Source organism: Grammomys surdaster, unplaced genomic scaffold (assembly GCF_004785775.1).
Source record: "Grammomys surdaster isolate TR1022 unplaced genomic scaffold, NIH_TR_1.0 139, whole genome shotgun sequence".
NCBI classification, from domain to species: domain Eukaryota; kingdom Metazoa; phylum Chordata; class Mammalia; order Rodentia; family Muridae; genus Grammomys; species Grammomys surdaster.
Genome location: NW_021604597.1, coordinates 12,599,336 through 12,604,536, shown reverse-complemented (window position 1 = coordinate 12,604,536; position 5,201 = coordinate 12,599,336). Strand labels below are relative to the sequence as shown.

At 42.8% G+C, this 5,201-nt stretch overlaps 1 non-coding gene across 1 annotated transcript; it reads left to right on the top strand.

The window, feature by feature from the left end:
• The first annotated feature begins 774 nt into the window (after positions 1-774).
• Positions 775-918, top strand: LOC114618039. The gene has a single exon (XR_003710905.1). It is a non-coding gene; the product is annotated as a small nucleolar RNA SNORA48 (small nucleolar RNA).
• Positions 919-5,201: the final 4,283 nt, after the last annotated feature.

Genomic DNA, 5,201 nt, shown 5'->3' with positions numbered 1-5,201 from the left:
GGGCCTGAGTGAAAGAGATGGTAGCGTTGGTGACAAATTACCTAAGTCAGAACAAAACCCCCACTGTGGAAAGCAACACAGTAACAGAGTCGGATAGAATGGTTGAAGCCATAGGGCATCAAGAACCAGGACAGAGGAAAACTAGGAAGTCACAAAGCTACTCTGAGCATTTTTTTTCTTTTTTAGGGGTAACTATCGAATCTTGAAGAGCTGTTTGAGAGCCTGAAATCTAGCCGTACATCTGACAGCTCTATAGAGCTTAAAAAAAGAAAGAGGCAGGGGCAGGAGAAGTTTGTGGGGGTGGTGGTATCCTTCAAAAGTGAAGTGAGGCAGGCCTTTACTTTGTGATGAAACCCCAAAGGGCTATGCCTTAAGGTACAAACAAACGAACAAAAACCATACCACCACCACCACCACCACCACCACCACCACCACCACCAGCACCACCACCGTAACCGCACCTTCTTAGAAATAATCTTAGGTTTCTGCTTATTGAGATAAAAACACAGTCCCAAACCAACTCAGGGAGAAAAGAGTTTGTTTCCTTTTACAAGTCTCAAGTTTCATTCTGTCACTGAGAGAAGCCCAGGCAGGAAGCTGGAGGTAGAAACTGAATTGCTCCGTGGGACTTTCTCAGGCTGCTTTTTTGTACAACTCGGACTAGCTGCCCAGGGCAGGCTTAACACTCCCATACAATCATGGGTTAAGAAAATGCTTCACAGACTTGCTTACAGGTCAGTCTGATGACAACATTTTTCTCAACTGAAACAACAACATCCCTGACAATGGGCAAAGAGGCACCTTGTTGTTGGTGTTGCTCTTGTATCAGTCAGGGGCAGAGCAGATGGCAGTCCATTGTTCATCCTAGCTTAACACTTAGCTTAATGGCCAAAGCTATCTTATACCTAGGATTCATTAAAATTCAATCAAATCAAGTTATCTAGGCAGTGCAGCATCGGAGGAGGAAAACAGGCAGACACCTGTGGACCACCATGCTACCCATAGATTTAACCTTCATTGCATGACACAGGCAGGCCATAGATACCTGATTACCACACACCATAGATGGAGGATGTCACTCAGGGGCCTGCCAGCTACTTGACCAGCATGCAACAGAAACCACCACAAGGAGCAAGTATGTGGCAGGCAGATGGGAGAGAAAGAGAAGTGGAACAGTTTGAGCATTATGAAGAAAGATGGAACTGGAGACTCGAGGGTGGAGAAGAGTATGCTTAGTCACTTGTGAGCGGTCAGCTCTGCTACTGGGAGCCATCGTGAGGTCCTAGCTCGAACTGCCACCAAGGGACATGTCTGAGTCCATGGCTGGACAAGGGCAGGGGTTAGTATTCATATTCGTGGCTTATTTTTCTACCAGAGAACATGAGGATGTCCATTGCTGAGGCATCCACTCAAGACCATGTGGATGGTGTCCAGAGGCTGTGCATAGCTACGCTAGATGCAGTCCTTCAGAAAGCTGGTCTTATCTCTCACTTGCCACAGCTCTCTGGACAGCAGGCAGGCCTTGTTCCTTGACCAGACTGCACAGTGGAGCTTGATTTGGCAGTGAGGTGTGTGTTAACCAGCCCTGAGGGTATACGCAGGGAAAAGCTGGTTGGGCCACTTGTCTGCCATAGGATGGATGGCACAGGCAGAGAGGTGATACACCACATGCAGCCAGCACCCCCTCCTCTGAGAATCTGCCCACATGGTCATAAGCTAAAGACAGCTAGCCCTGTCCCTTACCAGCTACAGCTCTAGGGAGAGCAGGCTTTGCTCTTTACCAGGATAACACAGTAGAGCTGACCCTGGTGGCAGGGTAATAGGTGAGTTAGCCCTGAAGGAGGGAGCTGAGGAGAGTCGGCTCTGCCACTCATCTGGCTTGAGGTGGTGTGGTGCAGGCATGATCCCTTGCTCTTCTTGCCCCTTCTCACTTGTAGCATTTGGGAGACCTGACCCCAGGGTCATGAGAACCCATAAGGTAGCCCTGTCCCTTGCCTGCTGTAGAACTTCGGAGGGCATCTCTGAAACTTGTCTGGGCAGCAGGGTTGGGATACATGATGTGAAACTCACAAAGAATCAGTAAAAGTTAAAAATAGGGTTTTTTTTTCTTTTTTAAATTCAGCACAGATATATACCCCTAAAATTGGGTTAAAATAATCCAAGATTCTGCTCTTATTACTAGCAAGAAGATAGAATAAATCTTCTATACCAGGCATATATATAATCTCCAGCATTTAATCAAAAACAGCTAGATCTTTGAACATAAAGAAGAATAGAAACAAATCTTTAAAGAAATTGAAGCAAATAGAAGCAGAACAAGTAGCAATAAAAGATGGAATGGTGAGAAAATTATTTTAAATAATTATGCTTACTAGATATTTAATATATTAAATAGAGGTCTGAAAATACTGATATGCAACTGAAAGTCAAAAAAAGAAAGACCTGAGTCAACGTTGGATAAAAACAGATTTTCGGGAAAAGCAGGGAACTAAAATGAAGTACTGAGAATCCAAATGGTTAGCCAAGGAGAAAACATATCAGCTAGAACACCCTACATGTGTGAATACTCATCACTAGAGTCACAGAAAAAGCAGAGAATACAGTAGAGGCAATGTTAAGAAGTAACATCTGAGGATTTTCTAAAAGTTGTGAAAGATTTCAAATCATAGTTTCAAAAGCCTAAGTTGAGAGAGAAGGAAGAGATAGAGGAACAGAAAGAGAGAGGGAGAGAGAAGGAGGGAAGGAGGGAAGAACCTTGTCATCTCCATGTACAACTTAGTAACCATGTTGAAAGTCAGAGCAGAGGAAAACCTTTGCGGAATAGGGGGTGGTACAGAGTGTGTGGGAGAGGATGCTCACCATGTCCTCTGTATTGTCTCTTGTTTATGTTTTTGCCCCTTTTTGTACCTATTGGTTATGTTTGGTATTGAAAGTTATATAAAATAATTATTTTCCTCCATAGATGACTGCTTTGGCTTGCTCAGAGTGAAAGAAATAACAATTTTCTAAGAGTTAACAATAAGGCTGACTGATAGTTCAATTTTTATGAAGAATGAATGCCTAAAGACAATGGAAAAGCAAACTTCAAAGTTCCTCGGGGGTTGCTTTGCAGTTGCTGGGTGTGTTTGTTTGTGTGTGTGTGTTTGTTTAAGTGTGTGTGTGTGTGTGTGTATGTGTGTAGGTGTGTGTGTGTTTGTGTGATCACCAGGAGAGATCAGTGGTAAGGTACCTGCCTATTTTACTTGAAGTACTGGGCCAGAGCCCATGGAGATCTGAAGTGTTAGGAGAAAGAAGATAAGCTAAAAATTATTTGTTACCAATGGGCCTAGGGCAAAACAAACGTTAAATGGCTTCTTGCAGATAAAAAAGAATGCAGGATATAACTCAGAAGACAAAAAGTAGTAATGAGCAATGTAGGTAAATATTAATGAATATTGACTATATAAGACAAAGTATCATAAGCCAGTGACATTGTTCAGTAAAAGTGATTCCAGTCCTAGACCTACGTTTGATCTCCAGACTCACCTGGTTGGAGAGAACTGTATTCCTCAAGTTGTCTTCTGACCTCCACATGTGTGCCATGGAAAACTCTCGGAGAGGAGATTCCTTCTTCTGTCCCTCCCTCTGGACACACACATACACACACACACACACACACACACACACACACACACACACAACGTTATCAAAATAATGAAAAATTTAAAATTCATTAAATAAATATGATGTTTAAGCAATCACATTAAAAGACACGATGAGAGTGCTAACTAGTGCAGTAGCAAAATAGCTATAAAATTTGGAAAAGAGAAAATATAACTGTATATTATTTGCAAATGGCCTAACTTGTTCCTAGTATAAGATAAAATTACTATAAGTAAATTGCTAGAATTACAAAAATTTGTCTAATAAGTTGAAATTTGTAACTCCAACATATAAAAGTCATTTTTGTTCCCATAAATCAGTAACAGAAGCAAATTTCTTCACAATGAGACTTCCTTCATGAGTTCATATTGTAGAGCACACAGGGATAAAGAAAGCTTTGTACCTCTTTATTTGCACAGTTTTTTTTCTTTTATTGGAAATTTTCTTTATTTACATTTCAATTGTTTGTTATTCCTTTTCCAGGTCTCCCCTCTGGAACCCCCTATCCCATCACTCCTCCCCCTGCCTTTCCACTACCTACCCTCCCACTCTTGCCTTCCTGCCCTGGCATTTCCCAACACTGGGGCATTGAACACCCTCAGGCCCAAAGGCTGCTCCCCGCACTTATGACCAATGAGGCCATCCTCTGACATATATGCTGTCAAAGCCATGGGTGTCTCCAACTGTACTCTTTGTTTGGTGATCCAGTCCCCAGGAGCTCCAGGAAGTCTGGTCTGTTGCAACTGTAGCTTCCCCCATAGGGATGCACCCCCCCTCAGCTCCTTCAGTCCCTTCTCCAACAACTCCATTGGTGACCCCGCACTCAGTCCAATACTTGGCTGCAAACATCCACCTCTGTATTTGTCAGACTCTAGCAGAGCCTCTCAGGAGACAATTATATCAGGCTCCTGTCAGCAAGCACTTCTCAGCATCCACAATAGCATCCAGATTTGGTGTCTGTATATGGGATGGATCCCCAGGTGGGGCAGTGTCTGGATGGCCTTTTCTTCTGTCTCTGTTCCACACTTTATCTCCATATTTCCTCCTATGAGTATTTTGTTTCTCCTTCTAGGAAGAACTGAAGAATTCACATTTTGGTCTTCCTTCTTGAGCTTCATGTGGTCTGTGAATTGTATCTTGGGTATCCCGAGCTTTAGGGCTAATATCCACTTATCAGTGAGTACATACCATGTGTGTTCTTTTGTGACTGGATTACCTCACTCAGGATGATATTTTCAAGTTTCATCCATTTGCCTGTGAATTTCATGAAGTCATTGGTTTTAATAGCTGAGCAGTACTCCATTGTGTGAATGTACAACATTTTCTGAATCCATTCCTCTGTTGAAGGACATCTGGGTTGTTTCCAGCTTCTGGCTATTATAAATATTCTGCTTTGAACATAGTGGAGCATGTGTCCTTGTTATATGTTGGAGCATCTTCTGGGTATACGCCCAGGAGTGATATACCTGGGTCCGCATGTAGTACTATGTCCAATTTTCTTAGGAACCCATAGACTGATTTCCAGAGTGGTTGTACCAGCTTGCAATTCCACCAACAAT